The following is a 25,305-nucleotide window of genomic DNA, read 5'->3' on the forward strand; positions in this document are numbered from 1 at the left end:
ACTTTTATGAAAATAGTTAATACAAAAAAAATTAATTATTTCATAATTGGTTGTTTTTCCCTGACCAATTATGAAGAGAAACTGAGTTATCCGGTTAAAATATATTCATTTTCCAGGTTTTTACATGAAATCTACGAAAAAGTATTTTTTTCCCATGCAAAATACATGGGATATTTCAAAGCCCCGGCGGCACCATTAAATATGGTCTGATTAAAAAAAAAAAAATACGGGTCTTTTTATTTTTCATTCTTTACTATTTTGGGGGGCGGCAGCATACAAATTTTTTTTGGACCACCCTACTATAGGCATATTTAACCTTAGGAGCTATCAGGCTCAAGTAAATAAAATCGTAAGCGAGTCCACCTGGAACTTCAAATACTAGTTTCCACTATTCTTTTTCCCCTAAGCTAAACAATGGGATTTTAAGACCGGTTTCTCCACTAATGATTCTTACAATATTTATAAACAGGCAGGCTTAGAAGGCAACTAGGCAAGCAATTTGAGCCAGTTCAAACGTATTTTTGTTATTACTTTAAGTAAACACATTAAGAAATAATATATCTGTAAACAAACTTGAATTTTTCCGAAAAACAATTTTCTTTTCGTTAAAATAGGTATTTCAAAGATTTCAGTTTAACAATTTCTCCAAGCTTCTCTAAGTTCATATTGAAGAAAAATCTTTGAAATTTAAAATTTTTGTTAGAATTTAGGGTTCAGATAAGAATTATTATTATATTCAGTTTGCTCACTACATTCATAATGATTTTTTTTTTATTTGTTTTATTTAGTTCGGGGAATAAAAATCATAAAAGACTAGAGCAAGTTTTCAAAAACCGCTCTTTTTAGGTTTCCTAAAAGAGAATCCCTCTCTAATGATTTATTATAAAGGGGTTCCACGGTAGGTCTAAGAAGAAGAATGCAGAAGGAAAGTTTTTGACGTACCTTTTCTTTATTGGTAAGCCCATCCTTCACTACTCAAATGTCCCTAACCCAGATGCTTAATTACAATAGCCACTATTCAAACGTGCGATATCTAAAAGTAATTATTATTAATGGCAATCTTCTAAACATACTCGAATATATTTTACCCAGAGCATTTGAGTAAGAAATAATTCACTAAAATTATCCGCGAAGAAATGTTGTCTAATGTCTGTGTTATGTCCATATTCGATTTTTTTGCGAATAAAAGCATCATTGTAATACTCTTAGACTATATAGCTACATGAAAGTGCCCGCATCAGGTACATGGCTAATTTATATTGAAAATAATAGTATTAGTGTAGACGAATATAAAAATGAATGTCTGCCATGGCAAAACTGGGGCGCAAAGGGGGGATACGCAGTGAAAGGGGTGAATTTTGGGTGGGAAAAAATTCATAAGGTACAGGGATTCTATGTACGGGAAAAGTTTGATTATATATTTGAGAAAGTGTAAAAAAAATTGGCAGACATTTTGCGAGGGGCTAACTCGCCGGCAGACAGCGCTGAAGATTGCAAAAATTAATTTAAAAAAATTCATAAGGTACATGAATTCCAATTATTGTATTTTAAAGTTTAAACATTCCAAAAGCCATTTACAAAATGGCAGACAAAAAAGTGAGGGCTAAGGCCGCGGCAGACGACGTTAAAAAGTGCGCTACACATCAACATTTTTAGTCACATTCACAATCGGAATCTGATTCGGACGTGACATCTCCTTCGCTATCGCTATATTCATCTTCATTTGATTCGCTTTCTGCATTAACGTCTTCATCGCCTGTAACAAAGCACAAAGCAAAATTATTTTTAGACATTTAATAGAATGGAATAGTTATATGTTCTGTGGATAAATATATTACCTTCGTTTGTTCCAGGATCAATAATATCTTGTATTGTACTAGGCAGCTGTGGTCCGTCGAACCATTTAAATGTATACTTTCCCTCTACTAATATCCATCCGCAAGTTTCTGGTCGTAAATATGATGGAATTTTCTTATGAGCATTTTTCCATATTGTAGCAATATATTTGGTCCTCAATAAATGCTGCGTTAATTCAGCCTGGCTAGGAGGCAAAGTGGATGAGTCAAAATTCCAAATCGTTGGCAGGTTTTTAAAAATAAGGCGAATCGTGCATCATTTACGGAGCTCAACAGCGGAAAGTTGTACAAATTACAGATAAACTTTTCAAGAATCGGGAAAACAGCGGTTTCATCCAGTCTTCATGTCCAATTTGACCGAATGCTTTTTGTAAGTCTTCATTTTTCTTTAAAATCTGTAAAGGACGTTGCTTTCCCTTGCGAAATAATGCGGGATTAAAATCGCATCCAGTTAAAGCATGAAATCCTGACAGAGATTGACACATTATCTCACCTAACTTTTCATGAAACGTCGATACAACAATTATTCGTTGCTTATTCCAAACCCCTGTTTGAATATAAACTTTGCTATGGTGTTGTACGTGAATCATATTAGCCAACATAATAATTAAAATATCCGTATCTGAGCATTTTATTAGAATGAATGAGAATTCGCTGTTGACTCGATATTGCACGCATGATATACTATTTTTGAATCCGCCTCTTCATGCAAATCGAGAGTAAACTTATCATTTTTTGAAAATAATATGCTTTCATTCACAGCTTCATATTGATAACAGTTATCAAAATTGAGTAGCACTTTTTTATTTTGAAAGAATGGAATTAATTACTGATTTTGCCAGTTGACGATTAAAAATTTTACGAGTGCCTCTTTGAAAAGCTATTTCGGAGTTCTTTATTAAAGTCTGATGGTCTTGATTGTTCAGGTCCAGAAATCACGTACATACGATTACTAGAGGAACCGCTTCGCTGAGATCTTTCGTAATCTTTGATAGATGGTGTCCAATATCTATCAAAATTTACATGAATTTCACGGGTTGCATTGTTAGTCACCATTTGAAGTATTTTTTTGGAGATACTTCCGAATGTTTTTGGTAAATCCTTGATACAATGTATGAGAAAGAATCCGTCTATTAAACAAATGTCAGTGTAGCTTGGGGCTGTACTTTGAACATCTTTTTCCAACGACTTCAACAAAACAGATTTATCTGTTTTATAAATCGATCCATCCAAGTGACACATACACATTGGAACGGGTGTTAGAGGATAAGTCAATATTTTTTCAACATTAGCATTGTCATTCATTGAAAAAGCTAACATTCGGTCGAACAAGTCACGCTGTAGTCGTACTTCTTGAACTTTATTATTTATCGAGACTAATCGTTTCTGGGTTGATGTAGCGAAATTCAGTATTTTATTTTGTTTAATAGTTAATTCGAAACGATCATCAGACGCAGCACATTCAGAAATAAACTTTTCTCTTAAACCACGGCCAGTTCTTTCCACATTTAATAAAAAGTCGCTCACTTCTTTCGATGCTGCTCGTCCAGTTGCAATATTAAACAATTCATTGCTCCGAGTATCTTCGCTGCTCTGAGTATCTTCGGTGTTGAAAGGATTCATATTTTGTTTTAATATAGTTATAAAATTCTGCAACTGAGTAGTATCTTTTTTAATTTGGTGTTTTTCTAAGTCTCCGGTGATATCTTGACTTCTTTTGAAGCCTGTTACATCGAATGTATGTGATACAATAGTTGATCGGATGCCATGGCTTTTAGCCCATCTTTGCCGCGCTGAGATAGAGTTTGTAAAGTGGCTACTTTCCCTTTCAATATTAACGTTGAAAAAAAAACAAATTGTTTATAAATTAATTTAATTTAATTTTTTTAAATTAATTTTTGCAATCTTCAGCGCTGTCTGCCGGCGAGTTAGCCCCTCGCAAAATGTCTGCCAATTTTTTTTACACTTTCTCAAATATATAATCAAACTTTTCCCGTACATAGAATCCCTGTACCTTATGAATTTTTTCCCACCCAAAATTCACCCCTTTCACTGCGTATCCCCCCTTTGCGCCCCAGTTTTGCCATGGCAGACATTCATTTTTATATTCGTCTACACTAATACTATTATTTTCAATATAAATTAGCCATGTACCTGATGCGGGCACTATCTATGTAGCCAGCTCTCCGTCTAATAATTATTATTTTTTTCCAGCTTAAATCTGTTTATGAAAAATTCTTTATACATTTCATCAAGTTGAGGATTTATCTTTTTTTAAGATTTCGGATTCCACATTATTTGCATAATTTTCTGTGCCTATTTCTAGGCGTATAAGCTACAAAAGCTGTCAATTCTTTCGTGAATATAGTCTCTGACCTAAAACTATGACCGATGATTTATTTTCCTGCTTGAGCATTCAATTATTTCAACTAAATGCACTTTTTAAAGCCAAAACGGTTAAAGACTGGTTGAGTGGTATTTGCTCAGTAATTAAAACTGGCGAAAAAACGTTTGTTAGCTGAGGAGTGGTGCCGAAAAACGAATTTCTGCTGGCAGTGGGTGTCATTAGGAACTCTATAACTCTCTCGCGAGTCCGTAAATTAAAAATAAAATTGTATACTTTGCATGAATTGGATACGGATAAACATCATAGCTCTGTAAACTGGTACCAAAATTTCTTCTTTGCTTCGTTGGGAATAAATTCAAAAATTAACCTTTTATCCAACTATTTGCACCTGTATTCGAATTTTTATCCTCCTCATAAAAACCACTTGCCATTCGGTCCCTCCATTAAGACGCACACCACAAATAGGAGGAGAATCTCGATCAAACACCTAACAGAAGTGTACGCGCTTGTTATTTATTTATTTTTATTTTTATTTGAATTTGTATTTAGATCGGTGTGCGAGTATATATTTTTTCTGTAGCTGTTATTTCATTTTAATTTATTTAACACATTTATAGTCTAGAAAATTTAAATTTCTTAGTATCTAAAACAATCCTTCAGTATCTGCATCTGCACCTGCAGCTTTATGCATGTATGCATCTCCAATCTACCTTCAACTCTTCTTTAAACCAGCAGCTTTTGTTATTGTTTTGTAACTACCTCCACATTTTTTTGACCTTTCGCTTTTTTATAGATTTTCTATATTTAAATACATAGTTTAATGTACTGAAATTACTATTAACATTTAGTATTCGTTTTATTGTTCTTATATTATATTTTTTTTTACACATTTCTAAGCCATCCTACAGCCCCACAGCTGATTGCTGCCTTGCATTAACAATTGCATTTTTGTATTTCATTCCACCTTCTCTTTCACAACATTCGTTAACTCTTATACCAGAGAACGTACGGTCTTTGCCTATATGACCCCAACGAATAGTGCATTCTCCCTCCACCCCAATTCTATTGTTTAATTTCTCTAGATTCTCTCAACGTTTCACTACCACCCGGTTCTTGTTTCACCTACTACGCGCCGTCTCTCTAGTACCAGAGAACGTTGATTTCCATGATTATCATAATCAACGTTCTCTGCTAGTACTCTTTATTCTACGCTCCCTCATTGCAGTTCATTCCGCTCATAATTTCAAACACTACACCGGAAGACGTTCTCTACCAATCATTCACTCATATTGAACCGTTGTTTGTTTGCCTGTTTAACTGGAGTCGCAAGTCGCAAGTCGCACTAGCAGGGCATTTGGCCAGCACCAGCGAGTTCAGTATTCGTCGTCTGTTCGTTTAGTTTGGATGTTGTGTGAAATAACTTCGCTTCTCGTTGCTCGGTTTTATAATTTTTAATTTTCTATCACTCAAATATAATTTGATTTTATAATTTGGAACGATGTTTATCTGTACGCTTGTATGTGTTGTCTTTTTGAAACTCCTTAACTATCCGTGTATTTAATTTAAAATACTAAATAAAGGAAATGCTGAAGCAAATGTAAAGAAAATTAGCACCAAATGTGCTAGCAATAATCCCAAGTGTGTTGCACAGTCAAATATTGACAGCTGTCACCTGTCGCAAAGTCTGCGAAATTGTCGGTGTCGCAGCTGCCATCAGCGTCGTCGCCAAACATCACCAATAATCTCACCTCCTTTGGCTCAGGCAACAATTCGCAGTTGTTGCATGTTTTGCCGGCAACGCTAGTAATCACTCAAACGTTCGTCATCGTCAGCGACCAGTGAGACCCCCTCGACGTACAGTGGCCAGCCAGCTGGGAAACAGTGCCGCACTTTCAATGTGTCCCTCTTGCCTCCCTCTTTCCGTTGTAACATTGCCTGCTTAAGTGTCGGTTCGTTGTCGTGTCTCGCTGTACACAATTCGTTGTGCTTCATTTTGCGTTGCAGTTGCAGTTGTTGAATTTATTCCACAACATATAAATTACATAAAAACTTAAAACGAATTAACAAAAAAAAAACAACTTACAACGACTACGCGAATAAATTCATTATAATTCGTCAACATCATCAAGTGAACAACAAAAAAGTTAATTACTGTGTTCGCAAACTTCGCATTGCGTACATCCAGCCCTTTATCGTTGTCGGTTAGTTTGTTGTTACTGCTGCACTCGACGAGGCGCCGAGCCACAGTCAGAGGCCACAATTGGTTAGTTGGTTGGTTGCTTTTAGGCTCTTATCAGCAAAACGAAGGTCGCAATGAAGTGAATATCAAATTCAAATGGAAATTAGCAACCAAAAGTGATATTGTGTGAATAATTAATGCAGAAAGGTACGCTAAATTGTGAAAGTGTTGAGTGGTGAACGATAAGAAGGAATTTTGTTTAAAGAAAATTGGTCACAAGTGTGAATAAATACATTCTGATAAATATACGCGATAAATACAAGTATTCATTTTGTATATCGGAATATAGAATTAAAATTTAAATTAAATTTAAAGTACGTGTTAATAAATGAGAAATAGTTACTTTGAAAATTGTGGCTGATGCAGTAAAGCAATAATTCATGCCAATTTGATGGATATGTGCACGTACTTCGGATAAGAGCGTCGAAAATCTAAAGGTGAATATAAATAATTGATTTTTAATTAAACTTTAGTGATAAATTACAAGTTAGCATTGCAAAAAAAGGTTTGATTATGATAAATTTGTTATGTATGGAAAGTTTTTCTTGGTATTTCCTTTGAGCCAATTTTTTTTTTGGAACAATTAGTAGAGTAAAATAACTACAATGAAGTTTTTTTTAGCTATAACGAATTGCAGTCCTATGCTGAAGAGGTTTAATACGAACTTATTTTTATTTACTTCTAAATTGGATTCAAATTTCATTCTGAGTAGAATTTAAAAAAAAAAATAGCAAAATATTTTCATTATGCAATTTTTTTTTTATTTGGAGATACTGTGCAATACAGTCAAGGAAAAAAATCATAAAAAATCAAAGTGATTTTTTAGCAACTTCAAACTTGTACTTTATTATAATATACTAAAATTTAATATATAAAATTTAATATATTGTAAAACTGCATACAGAAAATTGAGAAATTGAGTTTAGATTTTCTTAGACAATTTGCAATATTTTTATATAAAAATAATAAGCATGCAAAAAAAAGGAAAAAGAGTGAAAACTGGCCAAAATGGTATTGCTGTGCTTTCGTTTTGTCGCGCAGTGTATGATTAATTAAGTTTTTTCCACAACTCATTTTCGTTGTTCTGTTTCTATGGCATCCTCTTTTACTTTCTAGATAATATGAAATTAAGAGACGAAATGTTTTTTTCTATTTGTGAAAGCTACACATTTTTTCCACAACAAATTTACTATAGAAAGTTGCAATTAAAGATGTGGTTCATTCACCTCGCTTCAAAACTCAAGTGTGAAGACTCTAATAAGTAAAAATTATGTATCCTGATATTATATAGACAGTAGACAGGAAGATTAATTTATTTTATTACCTAACTTATTTCTATGTATAATGAAAAAATTGATAAAATTTACTATATGATTTATTTCATTTTAATAAAAATTAAAAAAAAACAAGAAGAAAACCACAATCAACTTTTCAAAATTTTATAATACATAAAATGTATTCTAACGCGTTTAAATCTATTTTCTATTCAGAAAACAGAAACCTCAGCCAATTTTTAAAACCATTAAGGTATTCAACTGAGTTTACGATATCAATTGTTGAAAATAATTATTAATATGAACTAATTCCGCATTCGTATTTGACTTAATATTATATATTATAAATTGGCTACTTGTGTGCGTCTTGATGTTATTCCACAAATGGAGGAACCTACAGTTTAAAACCGGCTCCGAACGGCAATATTTTTTATGAATAGCTTTTTCGTGACAGAAATACACTCACAGGCTTGCCATTGCCTGCCAAGGAGCGACCGCTATTAGAAAAACCTTTTCTTCATTTTTGGTCTTTCACCGAGATTCGACCCTGAATTCCAAATAGTAGTCACGCACCAACCCATTCGGCTACGGCGGCCGCTGTCTTAATATTAACCTTACTATTATTCGACCCCTTTCTCTAGAACGATTTCAAATCCTTTGTACGAGTATTCGATTAAAACTGAAACAATTGAAAAAATTAAACTTGATAAAATGTTTTTGATATTCTTATCCGCAGGGTGAAAAATTGTCTAAATGGTTTTGCCTGGCCTTAAAATTCCAGACAAGTAATTTTTTTCTTTCACAAGCACCCTGACGTCGATAAAAAATCAAAGAGATATCAAATTTTTCACAGCTTGCTCTCAAACAAGGCAATGCAATCTCTGAAACTGCTGACAAATGCCACACCAATTAATTTCAGAGCTAAGGCTGGTGATGTAGGTATCTCAATCTGTTATACTATTTCTGCGCCATTTCAAAGCTTAGCTATTTTATCGCTCCCTCGTCTAAGGTATACGCGCCTATAAGGTGTAAAAGTCTTTGTATATTCCTGAAAATCTTCTCATTCCCAGGGCCGCCTCATCCAAGCTTATACGCCATATAATGAGTAAGGCGGTAGAAAACGTTTTTCGTTCGCGGATAAAGGGCTTTTTCTTCACACTTCACACTTCACCTAGACTAATTTAACATTTATTTGGCAATTTCCAATCTAGACTGTTTCACCAGTTTATTCAATGTTCAATAGTTTGCCAGTCTATTCAATGCACCGAAAGGGCATACCCGAGAGACTCTGTAATTTTGCTAAAATTACAGTATTCCAACTTCAAATGTAAAGTAATGCATGAAGCAGACCCAATCAAAGTAGTTGCAGGCGTCCGACAAGAATGCATCCTTTCTTCTTTAAACTTTTTGATGGTAATTGACGAAATTTCACACAATGCAATTGACAAAAATCCCCGAAGAGGTATTGTATGGAATCCCCCAACCGTTGAGCATCTAAGCGATTTGGATAATGTGGACTTTCTTTTCGTTCTTTTCTCAAGTAAACAGTCTTATCTGCAGTCCAAACTGAAAGATTTGTGCGACTAATCTTTAAGGCACGGCCTCAAAATAAATAATAAGAAAACGAAATCAATTAATATAAATACTACCCGGTCGAATACTATTACCATTGCTGGTCAACAGATTGAAGAAGTTGAAGAGTTTACGTATTTTGGTAGCCAAATTAGTGCAAGCGGTGGCGCTTTCGCTGATATAACAGCAAGATCAAAGAAAGCAAAAGCAGCCTTTGCTATGCCCAAAATAGTGTGGTACTCCATTGACGTCGAAATCCGTAAGAGAAAGTGGGCATGGATTGGACACACCCTCAGAAAACCATCCCAAGAAATACCAGCGATGGCTTTGAAGTACAATCCACAGGGATGCAGACCCAGGGGTAAACCAAGAGGATCCTGACGACACAGCTCGCATGACGAAATAACTCGCAAGAATCTCACCTGGACTCAATTGAGGCAAAACGAAAACGATAGAAATAAGTGGAAATCATTAACCTTGGCACTATGCGCCACACTGTTTATTTCGAAGCCAAATATTTCAAACGGAGGCCAAAAATATATTGCTTTCTTGAAAGCACTTAAAGATGTTTGTCTTTTTTTTTGTATTTCTGTGAGAATCTTTGTAATTTAAAGAATATCTCCATGTATGTATTTTGACGCCCTTAAACCCAAAGTATCACCAGAGATACCTCCAGCTGATTTTTTATTTCCATGCCATCAATCAGTAAACTGAAAAAGATCGCCGCTTAACAGTTCACATAGACTTTGTTTTGTACGTTCATTCATCGCTCATTTGTTATGTGTCAAAATCAAATCGTTTGCGGGTCAGTGGGAGTGAAGGGAGACAATTTTCTCCTTGTATTTTAGTAATAAGGCCTATCTACCTTTAAAAAGTAGCAACTATGTATACATGCAGGCTAAATACTTTAGTCTTCAGTCACAGGTATTAAGGGGTCCCGGTGGTCTAGAATATTCAAAAAATCGACTTTTTTTGATATTTCGAAAGTATAGGCTTTTAAGAATATATTTTTAATTTTTTGGAAGGATATTCCCAGTACGATTCTATAGCCGTTTTAGCAGGTAGAGTCAGATTCGTCACGCGGTAGTCGCATTTAAACGCATCTCAAAACTACTTTTTTCGGCCTGGCTTTGTCAAAAAAGAAACTATTCGACCGAATCGTCTGAAATTGTAATATGTTATTCACAACATCAATGGCTACCGCCCGTACCTAGAATCATATTATGATTTCAATTATTTCGCTTTCTTTTATTAAAAACTGAAAATAATCCGATTTTTGGAATGTTAAATTCAAAACCGCGCCATTTTTACATTTTTTTTTTTTGATATTTCGATGAAGTTAAATAAAAAGCCTAAAAAATTTAAATATCGCTTACATTTTTTTATTGTAAGAAAAAATTCCTGAAAATACCCTAAATTTTCGAGCTTTACACCACCGGGACCCTTTAACTAATCGCATAAGAATAGCCATAAGACAAATGTTATTACCCAAAATCAGGCTTTTCCGAAGAGAGTAGCTAAACATTCAATAAACAGAAATTTATATAATTTTAAAATGAAATAGTTAGAAGGAAATAAGGTCAGGTTATTATAAATTAGGTATTAAGATATTATCATGAAAGTGAAGAGTGTTAAAGATAAGTTGTTCTTCATTTCATAACAAAGAAAAGCCACTCATTCTAATTAGATAGAAAAAAATATTGGATTTGAATTCAATAAAATCACAAAAATGTATAAATAAGGAAATGGCTGCGCTAATTTCTGCACACTTTTCACAAAACCCTAATTTTTTCAGCAAACGCGCGATATGTAGCGAAAACCCATTCAACTCTTTTTAACCGATAAAAATCTAGTCGCCACAAACTAATTAAAATTTAGCAAAACCTCTCTGGTTTCTAAGCTTGCCGCACTAATGCAGGTTTCCCCTGAAGTGTAACCTGAAGTATCATAAAAGAAGTAATTCATATCCTTCATTGCCAAATCCTGTTACTGAAAGTGCAAATATAATGGCTAAACTATGCATACCTGTCAGACAGAAGACAGTTGTTCATTAAGCCGGAGCCTTCTTTATAATTAGCAAATATTAGCAAACCAACAAGAAGAAGTCACAAAATTAATTAGTTGAAGACGTCAGTCGTCAGTCGCCCCTTGTCGATGGTGACTAACTTGATAATGAATTTTTGTTGTCGATTACTTTTAAATTGACTTTGAAACATCTCATTCTTCCTATGTACGTTGGCATTAAAGAACTATTGGCGTCTCAGCATCATTAACTTGCAATTTTCTTTATATATATGTAGCGGGGCGTGCGTGGAAGTAATGTGTTCATTGTTGCTTGACAACAAAGAAGTAGATGCGAGTATACTCGTGCTCGTGCATACTGGCGTTAAATTGGTGGTTATACTCGAATTACTTCGGGGCATAATACCTTGTTTTTGGCATAAAATGTTTACTATGCAAAATAAAAATAAGAAACAAACATTTAGCTGCAAAATTTCCATTTTAATTAATTTTATTTGCATTTTTTGTAGTAAAGAAGTTTATTAAAACAAAAAATGCTTATATTACTACAAATTTTTAGTTATCAAATATTCTTAATTAAAATGTTTTGCATATTTTCTTTTTATTTTTCTCGCACGCTATTTCAAACTATATTTGCCACTTTTGCCTCACCAATAGTTTCGTAGCATACATATGGACATATGCATGTGTAGTTATGTGCATATGCATATAAAATAATTTTTAGTTTTCCTTGTTCCCACGAACTCCAGTTGCCAGCTGCTTTCTTTTCTCATAATACCCAAAGCGCAACAGCATCTGTTTCCTTTTAAAGTGTTGACGCTGGTACTCGTACTTTCCACCTTTTCATATTGCAGGTAACGCCCTTCTAATTCCCAACAGCGCATGACACTCGCTACCCTCATTTTTTAAGCCCGTGAGTAATTTTTTTTTTACCTTTTCTATTAAATTTAGTCGGTCTTCACGATTTGTGCAATTGCGCTTATCGATAGTAGACATGCACTGCGTGGGATTTATTGAGAAGTTTTAACAATTTATTTGTTTCTTATTTAATTTTCATAATTTTTTTAGGAAAATATAGTCCACTTTACTATAAAAGCCATATAAATTCAAGTTGCAAACTAAAAAAAAAATACGAAATTTCACACTTCTTAATCAGATTTATTGTAAATTTAGGTATGAAGTTTTATAGCACATTCAATTTTGGCATAACAAAGTGCAAATTTCAAGTAGCTGAAAAATTGCGTTGATTTTTGACAATTTTTTGTACTGACGGTGTTGTCTGCTTTCTTCCACATAAAAACAAATATAACTTTGAACTATCGCTTTGAACTGTATATAAAATATATGTAATGTAATCACTCAATATGCGCGTACTGTTCGCGTATTTTAGGAGTCGCTCAAGCTCCCGTTCAGGGATACATTTTAGTCTTTCAAAACTGAAAGCACCCAGGTAGTATAGCCTAGTTTTCTAGAGAGCTGGACAGCAGCATAGGGGATGCTCCAGATGCTAAATTTAGCTTGTAAGCATGCCCTGAAACTAAGCGGGGTTAGAACACCAACTGAAGTTCTACAATTCTTATACTATACTTCACAGGGTGATTTATATGAGTTAAATAAAGAGAAGATTAAAACACCTAAACAAAATAAAAAAAAGAACTTTCACGCCTATAGTTTCATAAATAACTGTATTTGTTTTTATTTCGTATAAAATTCTCTCAACTCATTATTCTTCATTTATAAAAATTGAGAAAGACTTCAAATTAGTCACATACATTTGTATATTTTTCTACTACATTTTCAAAATGTTGTGGAAATCACGAGCTTCAATTTTCGGTATCAAAAAGTCGTTTATCATGGCGCGAAAGCGCTCGCGATTCGCTTTTATATTGACGTCAGCCTCGTCTTCGAAGAAATATGGACCGATGATTCCCAAAGTCCATAGGCCGCAATAAACGATTGTTTTCAATTGATGTAATGGTTGTTCTTGAATGACTTCGGGTTGTTCTTCAGCTCAAATACGGCAATTTTGTTTATTGATATAGCCATTAAGCCAAAAATGGGCCTCATAGCTGAAACTTTTCGCAGAACGTCGATTTTCGGAATACAATTGCACGATTTGTTGAATTTTGAATTGAATCTTGCGATAATGTAATGTTAATGAATACTGAAAACAGTGATGTACTTAGTTTGAAAGTAGTCAAGCGTAATCTGGCAATAAAACCCTATTGGAAATATGATCTGATCACCTTTTGGTATGGGCTTATAAAAGGAAACAAAAAACACGTTCAATATTTCAAAACAATTTGTAATGAAAAACGAAAAAACAAAATAGGTTTTAACGAGAGCAAATATATCACAATGGAACAAATAAAGATAAGACTAAATGCCCAAACGAAGCTCCACCTGGTGTGCGCGCATGGTTCCAATAATGGTTCAACAAACTTGTAAATACACCTCAATATATAATTTTTAATAAAAATATAGAATATTTACATTATAAATGAGTTCCATGCCAGACTAATTCCGTTTCTATTTTCTCCACCATTTTCATTTTCTGAGTTTTATCAGTTTTAGTTTTTCTAACCAGGAAACAGTTGATTTTAGTTTGACACCATAGTTTAAATATATTACATGACCTCACTTTTTTGGTAGGTCTATACTGGTCTTACTATTTAAGATGTTAAAAAGAAGATCAATTAAAGAACCTTTCGTACTACTTTTTTGTACTATTTTTTATTCAAGTTAAATAAAAATATCTAAACTGCAGCAATTTCTTAGAATATGTTGATATATATTTTATTTATTATCGTGCTTTAAAAGTAAAATTTGCAATATAATTCGAGGGAGTAAGAATGGTTTTTATAAAGTCCTAACATCTTCCACTACATTGTAAAGAATTTCTTTAGCAAAATTAATTCCTTCAGTCATGAGCTCCATGAGCTCCATGAGCTAGTTCACACAGTCGAGAAATCACTTCACTACAAAGAATTTACCCTCGCTGTCGTTCTAGACATCGAGGGTGCTTTCAATAACATATATCCGGAAGCAATTACCACTTCGCTAACGGAAATGGGAGTAAGCAATGCAATAGTCTCGTTTATAGAACGAATGCTAACTGGGCGAACGATAAGCGCAAATTTGGATGACACATTTGTTAAAAAATTTCCTATCAGGGGTACACCCCAAGGTGGGGTAATTTCTCCACTTCTGTGGAACCTAACTGTCAATAATCTTCTACAAGAACTAAAAAAAAATTGGAGGTAAAATAATATCATATGCCGATGATATTATAATAGCAATCTGGGGGAAACACCTTCCAACATTATGTGACCTCCAACAAAGATCTCTCAACAGACTATCACTTTGGTGTAAAAGTCGAGGACTAGAGGTAAATCCGGAAAAAACGGATCTGATACTTTTTAGTAGGAAACACAAAACACCTATTCTTCAACAAATATTCCTAGGAGGGAAACCACTTAGAGTAATAGAAAGGGCAAAATATCTAGGACTTATACTAGATAGGAAGCTAAATTGGGGGCTCACAGTCGCAGACAGAGCACGAAAAGCTATGACCCTCAAGGAAAGAGTGGGAACGGGACGACGTGAGACAGGGCGAGTCCATCCATGTTTACACAGATGGCTCAAAGCTCGAGGGCAGGGTGGGCGGAGGTGTATATTCCGAACATCTGGGGATCTCCTTCAGTTTTCGGCTCCCCGACTACTGTAGTGCCTTTCAGGCTGAACTGATGGCAATAATAAAAGCCGGGACACTGATACAGTGTGATGCGATATCCGGAAATGATATCTACATTTTCACTGATAGCCAAGCGGCGATAAAATCCCTCACAAAACAGTCGACAACCTCCAAGGTAGCCATGAAATGCCGCACATCTCTTAACGAGATGGCTGAGTCATTTCACCTAAAGGTAACATGGGTTCCTGGCCATCGCGACATTGAGGGTAACTGTAGAGCCGATGACCTAGCAAGACTCGGCACTAAATTGTCTGACGAGCACATAGATAATGACATAGGGATACCCTTACAAACATGTAAGCTACACATCCTTGAAGAAATTGTAAAGAAAGCAAACGAAAGATGGCGAAATGAAGCAACCTTCAAAATCACCCGTCAACTTTGGCCGACTCTAAATGCTAAACGCACAGAATCTCTGTTAAGCCAAAATAAACACAGTCTTAGTACATTGATCTCAGTCATAACGGGGCACTGCCTAATAGGCAGACACGCCCAAAGGATGGGTTGCAAACACATAACTTCTATAGAAGTTGTCTAGATGAGGACGAAGAAGAGACAATCTCGCACCTACTGTGCCACTGCCCTGCTCTATCCAGACGCAGGTTTACTATTCTGGGTAGATTTTTTAATGAGCTAGAAGACCTCAGTACTATAGAAATTGGAGATATTTTAAAATTTTTGAAAAACACACACTAGTTTTAGGAGAGATAGGGACAAGCTCCCCACGCGGCATCACAATGGGCTATGAGCGTGAGTGTGTCCCATAGGACAACCGCTTCAACCTAACCTAACCTAACATTTTTTAAATTAAAACTAGAAAGAGGTTGGCGATGTTCAAATAAAAAGTATTTAAAAAGAGACAAATAAGTCAAGTTCCAAAATAAGCTTGTCAAACTTGTCAAAATCACAACAAACACCACTTTGTTACATGGGGAAACCATTTTGAAGGTGGGGCCAAGATCAGATCGTTACCGGCTCTCAGCGAATTTTAAAGGATTAGCTGACGTCACTTGGGATGTGTTTACGAAAAAACTGTGCTTAAGTTGGTGTTATTCGAAAAAAATTAACCAATGACATATCGTTCTCATCTGAACAATGACTGATTGGTACGACAAAAATTCAACGCTGTTTTCGCTTATGTTGCTTCGTTGCTATCTGAACAGCGACTGATTGGACGATCGTGCAGAATTCGGCTGCGAAGCTCTCAAGTGACGTGTCAGCCGAAGATCCCCTCAGAATTTTCTTTTTCCCCACAATTAAAAAGTAAACTTTGTTAGTCTCTCATCCTTGACTTTGTCACTACTATGGTATACTATGGTATTCATTTTTACCGCTAAATACAGCTCGGCCTCTTTTAGTCAAGAAAAATAAGACACTTATCAAATACCTACCAATTTTCGCTCTTTACTATACATTTTTTGAGTAAGGATATGATTTCTTTTCCGGTATAAGGTTTCCTAAAAAAAATGACTTCTTTCGAATAGGATTGCCAGTACTTACAATCATTTAGCTTTCAAATTACACAATTAAATTTTAATTATCTTTTTGTAGTACTCTGCTACAAACATATTTTTTTATTAATTTAAAATTCAGAATGCTGATGTAAGAAGCGTTCGAGACATTTTTTCATCTAAATTATCTCACAAAGTAAATCTGTTTATCGCTCGTTGTCGTTGTTTTGAAACACTTTGTTGCGATAAAATTGTAGACGTGATCAGAAAATATTTATTTAATAACTGAAATTAACATAAATTGTATTTTTAGGCACACCTAAAATATTTCATAGTATTATGGACATAAATAAACATAAATTTGAATTAAAGCCAGTTTCTTATTTTAAGCGAATTTCGTAATTTACTTCTAATGCCATAATCTCAATAGCAAGCAATTCAAAATCGAGAATTTGTTTTTTGGACTAATGAATATTAAAACGCGAAAATTAGCGGTTTAAGAAGTAAATCGAAAATTGTTTGTCATTATGAAAATGGTAGAACGACTATTTATAGCTATGAGCTTAGATTGAAAATTTAAAAATATATAAAATCGCCCTTTACGAAGCGAACTTATGATGTTTTTTCCAGTTTTAGGCATTCTATAGTTATATAGAATAATAATAGATATACATACTACACAGGATTGCCAAAAACTTATGTTAACCACCTTCACAAATCTCCAAAAAATAAAACCCTTTGCTTCGTTAAATATAAATAAATAAGTAAACTATCATTTATAGGGAAAACCTCGAAGAAATTTAAAACTGATTTAAAAATTGAAAAAAAATATACATATGTATATATAAATATAAATATATATGTATATAATATAAATATATATATTTTTTTAATATTAATCTTTTTTTATATAATTTTATCTAAACATTTCATACCAAATTCAAGGAAAAGTGCAATTTTTCAACGAAAATATTAGTTTGGGGAAAAAGAATTCCATTAATCAAAATAATCATACCCTTTGCTTGGGTTTAAAAAAAAAAAAAATTGTATAGGGAAAGCCTCGAAAAAATCTAAAATGATTTTAAAACTTACAAAATATGTATCCCTTTTTTGTTATTTTCTTATATATTTTTTTTGGGCATTTTTGAAGGGAAATTAAAAGAGAAAGTTAAATAATATTTTCTACAAGTATTTTATGCCAAATTTAAAGAAAAGTGTATACGCTCATCGGAAATATTAAATAAAAAAATAAATACTTATTTCCTTATTATTTTTTGTTTTTTTGGTTCATCCTCATTTACCATACACATTTGTATGCATGTGCGTAAGTATATTCTATTTATATGTAAATATATGTATATTTAATCTATGATCAGCTTTGTAGCTTTAAAGTACAATGACACACTCCACATTTGAATGATTACATGCATACATTTGAAGTGGATGTCGTCACAAACTCATCCTCAACTCTCCGCTCGCCCACGGACTCATTTTTTTCTTCACTCATCTTGTCAATAATTGCTTGTTACAACAGAAACATATTCATATTCTTAGTGCTTGTTATAAAAATAAAAAAATTTTAATTCATACAACGTACACATTTCCTCTCCCACCTCCCCTGAGAGAGTGTTCGTATGAAGCGACATACGAGAAGTAAATTGTATGGTAATTGTGAACTTGTCAATTGCCTTAATGATTGCCTCATTCAACACACAACTTTGTTGTAATTGTTGTGAATATAATTGTTGTTCTTCTTGCCTGATTTTACAACAACATTACACTTTTCATTGTCACTGTAGTATGATAGTTAATAATTTCACATTTTGTAGTTGTCATCAGCACTTGAAATTTTATGCGCTGCTTCTCACTCACACAGAGTCCACGGCGTGCTTGTTGTTGCGGTTGGAAATTTTGGATAAGTGTAATTCAAGTAGATATCGTTGACTGTCGATAGAGTTCTTGTCGAAATTTACAGTGCACATGAGTGCATACTTAGTAAATGTGGAGAGATGCTTCTGCCTCTCACTACTTGAACCGGTTAGTAACCTACGTAGGCATACGAACTGCTTGCAGTTTTGTCTCAAACACTTTGTATAAATTTTTAAATTGATAAGCGCTCAATTACAAATATGTAGTTCTCACCTATCGTTCACAACTACCCGCTTGAATAGTCTATCAAACAAAGTTTCCTCGCCTTCATTCATAAACTCCTCGTGCATCATATCGCTGTTGTTAACTCTCACCTGGGTGTTTGCGCCGTCTTGTGTACCTTAATCAGTGCCGTGGCGTTTGTTTATATTCTAAAAGGCATGGCCTATCTACCTGCTTTTGTTTGCTAATTTCTATGACGTATTATTTGTCATAATTTTATTGTATTCTAATGCTTTTGTTAATGCCAATTGACAGTTGCTTTTTAATAAATTTCACTGGCATATATATACTTACATGTTACATATGAAGAAAAAATAGAATAAAAATTTGTGGTAATTCAACTGAAATCAATTATTTGTGATAAGCTTTGAGGCGCCGCCTTTTAATTTTTTCCTTTCGATGGAATTTCAATTGAATCACTTTGACAATGAATAATGTTTATGGCTAATGGAAATGGGACTTGCCCAAAGGCACTGAGCAAATATTTGTTAACCAAGATAAGGAAAACTTTTCAAGTTTGCAAAAATTAAATTTGCTAAAATTAACTATGTGCATATAAGGTAATGAGCTGTAAGTCAGGAAGAAGTTTATTTAACATTTTTCAAATTATTTATACATAATGGGTGCTTGCAAGGAGGAATAAATTTTTTTTAATGCATGATCTTGGAAGATTTATATTTCTTTCATCTTGAAATTAAGTTAGGTTAGGTAGTAAAAAGATCTCGCTTAGACCTCTAGGGTTCATTGTGTTGCCAGTACTATGAATTTGGAGTCGAAGTTATTATTTTATGTAATTTTTAAAACACGTCTTCGCGAGTTTTAACAAGCCGTTCAGCCTTTTGTTAATCCTAGGCACATTTGCTGAGCCCTACAGAGAGCAGGGCAGTGACATCTTGAAGTTAGGGCAGTGACATCTTAAAGTAAACAACCAATGTTTGGAAAAGTTAACTTTGAAATTCTTATTCGGTGAATGCAACTTTGCTGTATTGTAGTGAAGAAATTCGAGTTAACATTTGTAATCACTATTGAACACTCCTGTGCAATGACACAACGCACCAGTCGAAGTACCGAATACGTATCGCAACTGTAAGTGCTTCAATTCAAATTAAGCCAAATCAGTAGATTTTACCCCATTCACTGTAATCGGGAAACTCACAGAGCACAATATGGCGAATTTTAGATGAAGAATTCTCGTAATTCTCCGATTGGGCTTTGCAAAAATTAATTTATAAACCTATTAAAAATTCCTATATAAATTTCAGAAAAATAAATGGCAAATAACCAAACCTACTTCCGGTGTTAGACTGTTTTCATATCTTATCACGAATAGGCAAGGCAACTGCCGTCGAATGCAGAATATGGACCAGATTCTTCATTTAAATTTATTTATTTCGAGAAGTCAAGAAAACATAATTTCAAACTGGCTACTTTTTCGCTGTGTCTGCAAAGATGAAATATAGAGCTCTTGATTCCATCATCGATTAATAAATTTTTCCCCCTTATCTACTAAGCCAACTAACAGTTTACTCTTAACTACAAATGTTTAATTGTTTACATTTAAATGCTGAAATTCACGTGGCATTGTTATTGTACCCAATCTCCCAAACTCCTTTCAGTTAACTCAGCTTGAAATTAAGTGTTATGTTAACAGTACTTCTTATTATCGCTCATATTAACTTTGATTTGTTTATTGGAATAATAATTATTCGAAACATCATCTTTTTTATGCTGTGATCATTAAGTAGTAACGAGTCGTTTTCTTCGCGATACACCTTTTAGTATATAGACGCTGCAAAACATCTTTCCTCGCCTCGGTAAGTATAAAAAAAAAATAATTAAATAATTGGCGCGTAGATTTCTGTTAAGTGTTTGGCCGAGCTCCTCCTTCTATTTGTTCTTTTCTATTATGAAATAAACTCTAAATTTTTACTTGTCCATCCCAAAACATACCCACCGACCTTCTTATCAGTATTTTGCGTGAAGATATTCCCAGAAACAGCAGCTTATTTGTGGCGAGACAACGCGAGACTTATTGTGGGCATGAAACACCAAATGATAAAAAGGCTTTTCTCTAATTAAGGTCGCCCTTCTCTTTAGCAGAAACACATGTCACATCCGTGGCATTCGTTGTCAAAGCGCAGCCCATTGTGATACCGTGGTCAGATTTACGGAGCTCCGTTTTCTTACAAATATAAGTAGTTAGTTGATTTACTAAAAAAATTCATAAAACAGATTCGTTGAAGGTCCGAAAGATATTCCGAGAAGAGCTACTGAAAGAAAAATCCTCACAATCTTGCTGAGCCAGGGTAGTATAAAAATAGTTTTCGAAGTTTTCATTTTCCTTCTCGTCACTGCAACTACAGCAAAAATTGCTCAAGCCGGCATGCCAACTGTACTATCGTCTTATTCCTTCAAATATTGACCACTAATCATCCTGATCAAGTAATACAAAAAGGAGCGTACAAAGCAAATGTTTATCAAAGCAAAGATGTGTCACGATACCCTTAGATGTAGACACATGCGTAACAGCTACATAAATAGGTAACTAGGGCCGCAAATATATAAGAAAAAGGCAAAGCCTACTTAGCCTTTCAAGAGAAAATATAGCGAAGGTCGTGGCTTGTATAACCAGTCATTGGCTATTTGGCAGATATTTCTATCATAAATATTAAAAAAATGAGGAAGAAGAAGAGCAGTTGGGAACTTCCTCTGCAATTGTTCAGCCTTAGCTAAAATCAAAACAGGTTTTCTAGGTAAATTCTCTTACGAAACGGTCTGACGTGGGGATGGAACCAATCCTGCTCTATATAAGAGCCACAAAATCGTTCTACGAAAGAAAATAAATGAGTTTCTCGTGTCGCTCAGTGGTATCACAACGGACGTGTGAGGTCTAAGTGAGTTGGTCATACAGACCGACTACAATTATAACCATGATCTTCCTGTTAATTTGCACGGCATATTAATATGGAGAACACATTTTCGAACACGCAAATCGGATTTGAATAGCTAATATTTCAAACTATCATCAGAAGTGTAGTCCAGAAGCTTAGAGTTAAGTCATCGAATGCTCCTCCGTATGGTACTACTTTAACTAAACCTAGGGCAACAATAACGCATGTGAGGCGGGTATTTGTTGCAATTTTACGAATCCGAAATGCTTATAAATATTTTTATATCCCTATAAGCAAATACAGATATGTTTCCAAACGTAGGCATGCATGAAATTTACGATAATGATCAATTACATTTCTAAACGTACTGGGTGAATATGGGTGATTCTGAGAAAGAGTGTAGAACATTGACATAGTGCCTCCGGCAAATTTGAGTGCTGTTCAACGTGCTGTGCACCGATGTGCTCGTTTTGCAGCTCATTTACCGAAATGTTTATTTTTGCATACTTTCATTTCAACATAAATTTTTCTCCTATTTGCTTGCCGCAAAAATATCATTGTACTGTGCCTAAAGGGCAAAGGAAATACTTATATTTATGATATGCATATCTGTAACTAACAACGAAAGCTGTATAGAATTATGAGAATGTGGCACACAACATCAGAAAGCAGAAGAGAATAGCTACAAAACTAAGCCAACACATATACCCAACAAACATTTACAGTAATTTTAGCATGATTTGGAATCAAAAGTCATTCTCAAATGACAAGCCTTTGGTGAGTTTAATTAATTGTTATTTAAAATAATTGGGATTCAAAGACGGAATAAAAACTTTGTTATTTAAGAGGGTCGCGCTCATAAAAAGACATATTCCACAAATTTTACAAAAATGTTAGTCAAAATGAGCGAACGCTAATAATTTTGAAATAGATTATTTCCAGGATCAACTTCGCCAAAGACAGAACTAGTCCGGTGTGTCGGATTTTTTTCACGAGCGGTAAAATTTTAGAATTTCAGACGAAAATCTGAATAGTTATTTAAAATATTATTTATAAAACAACTTTCAATATAATTTCTCTCCTTAGACTTTTATAGTAAAATTTGACAAGGAAGTTTTTTATAGTCGATTTGAACACTATACCTCCTAGCTAAATGAGTATTTTTATCCCTTTCGCAAAGCAGGTAAAATCAAATTTCATTAAAAACACAGTTAGAGGGGTTGGATTATTTGATTCAAATGTTGAGCAGATAATTTAACTATAGGCGTGCCAAGACGAATAACTCGTACGGGCTAAGCTGAGTGCTTCAACTACGAACTTTAGGGAGTATCAATATCTTTTTTCTTTTTGTTTTTTTGGGAAGGGTAGGATAAAAATGTCAGCAATATTTTGATTGATACCGTTGCACCAATGGTATGTGGGGTATGCTCCAATTAAAACAAGGGGAAGTTTGTTTCGGCTGATTTTCACACTGAGACAGCATTTTCACTACATCGAGGGTGGAGCCCTGCATGTGTCTATCAACCATAAAAGAAAAATCTGTCCAGGCTCTCTACCTATGACGTATGGAGGTTATACGTCGTTGATAGTCTCCATTGCTTTTACTATGAAGCAGATGGAGTTTCGAAAGGGTGCGATTGCCGTCTTGTCTGCGTATGATATGGTCCTCAGTCGTTAACTCAAGCGTCTGTAGTTGTCTTCGGTACGTCTTAGTCGACCTCCTCTGGAACACTGTTTCATATTCAATTCAGTTTTTGTCGGGATGTTCGATGTAATCAGACGTGGCCCAAGTCGTTGATATAATTTAGCTCTAGCTGCCTATCTACATATATATGTATGTAGGGAACGCAATTTTTGACACAATGTATTGCACAGGTTGAAATAAAAACGAAGAAAAAGAGCGTCGAAATAGCGAGGATTCGTACAAAAAATAAAAGTTCGGTTAAATTAATGCAAAAAAGAAAGAAAAACAAGCAAACACTTTCAACTGAGCTCTACAATTACGACAGCAGGCACACGAAGCCTACTGTATTCTCTCACTCCAGAAAAAGTTCCGATAAATGGAACTCGCTCTGAACTCAGACGTACTTTGCGCTCTTCTCAACAGTACTTGTCGCTCCTCTTAAAAAACTATATTAAAAACTCTTTTTCAATTTGAGAATCATTGCAGGGAGAACATTTGATAGAAACATGGGAAAATCTAAATTGTATAAATCCCTCATCAATTCTGTTCACTGGGTAGCACATTCGTAGAGTCCCACTGAAATGAGCGTGTGTGTGTAAAAATATAATCGCAGCCCTTGCGAAAAAAAACTGCCGACGTACGCTATTCTTCTGCCTCACATAACTTCAAATTTATGAGCTTCGCGCATTTGCTTTTGATATGTGTGCGTGAATGATAATGATAATCGCAAAATAGCTGCAACTACAATACAAAAACAACCGCAATCACACCAGACAAAAGTCGCTATACCATTCACGCCACTCCGTTCATATGGGCGAGTAGAAAGTATTGCGTAGGGAGCTCCCGCAAGGAGTTGTAGCTGGCATCGGTTTTGGAGCTCGGCGCTGTTGAGTATTATTTATTTGACTTTGGCACGAGAGTTGTTCTTATATACATTGTTTTTTATCTCTTGTTTTTTGGGTATACGTTGCTGTGCCGGTCCGCACGACCAAGTCATTTTTTGAAGCATTGATGAAAAGCTGTCGACCAACTGACTGCCAGCGAACGACAATGCTGCCAGCGACATTGTTGTGCCTGTAAGTAGTAGCGGCACATGTAAATTCACTCACACATATTTACATACGCATAGCAGCACTAAGCTGCGCCGATCTTTTGCTGTGTTAAGTGTGTTGAGTGTGATAAGCCCCAAATGTGAATAAATATGGTAGTCATATCACAATCATAGATGGGCTATATGTACATATGTATGTGTGCGTATGTGATTCCACCGAAATTGGGGCAATGTGCATATGCATACAAAGAACATTCATGCCACACAATCGTAGATACAATGAATCTCGTTTTTTGTTTTCGTTTTTTGTTTTTTTTTTTGCTGTCTTTTCCTGCTGCAGCAGTACTGCCGCTGCTTTAGTGGAAGACACTTTTCGCTTCACTATCTGTTTTTGGCGTTTTTATGACAACACAAGCCCCCGCTGACACATTTCTAGGTACAAACGCACATGCAATGAATTTCATGCCTATTACAAAGATTTCTCAGCTCTGCTTTGATAAGATTCTGACACGAATCTGCTTTGCTTTTAAACTGTGGGGAGCTCTGCCACCTTCGGTGATGCTATATTTTGTTTAACCAAAAACGGGCATAGAAACCCTGCAGGAAAATCTGTTGGTTGCAAGCTAGCACTTAAGATGCGATGCTACGACTACTAACATGCCGGTCAAATTCAATTATTTGTTACTTTATCGACGCTCTCGTTATTATCAACATTTTCTTTAACATCAAAAATACCTGAACTTGAATTGACGAGACCAGAATTGCACGTATTGCATTTTCGCCTTTATCACAGAAAAACTTTAAAATGTACCGAATTTTCTCTTTGTTGGCTTCTATTGATAACTGCCTTTTCTGTAACTCACAACTGATGGAACAAACAAAAATCAGCAAAGGAACTTTTGCTGTGAAATACCACCTTGACAACAAGCATAAACCCCAAATTACTTGATCGAGTTATCGATCACTACAGCCGTCTGCCGAGAAAATAATGTGTTTATTTTTCCCCCAAAATT

At 34.7% G+C, this 25,305-nt stretch overlaps 1 protein-coding gene across 2 annotated transcripts in view; it reads left to right on the plus strand.

Moving 5' to 3' along the window:
- Positions 1 to 5,630: 5,630 nt before the first annotated feature.
- LOC129244669 (uncharacterized) overlaps positions 5,631 to 25,305 on the plus strand; it is a 178,622-nt gene continuing 158,947 nt past the window's right edge. The window contains exon 1 of one of the 2 annotated variants that reach the window (XM_054882437.1): positions 5,631 to 6,879. The gene's annotated coding sequence lies outside the window, so the exon portion shown is untranslated. The remainder of the gene's footprint in view (positions 6,880 to 25,305) is intronic. The other variant, XM_054882438.1, reaches the window with a different exon arrangement.

This window comes from Anastrepha obliqua, chromosome 4, assembly GCF_027943255.1.
Source record: "Anastrepha obliqua isolate idAnaObli1 chromosome 4, idAnaObli1_1.0, whole genome shotgun sequence".
In the NCBI taxonomy this organism is placed as follows: Eukaryota; Metazoa; Arthropoda; class Insecta; order Diptera; family Tephritidae; genus Anastrepha; species Anastrepha obliqua.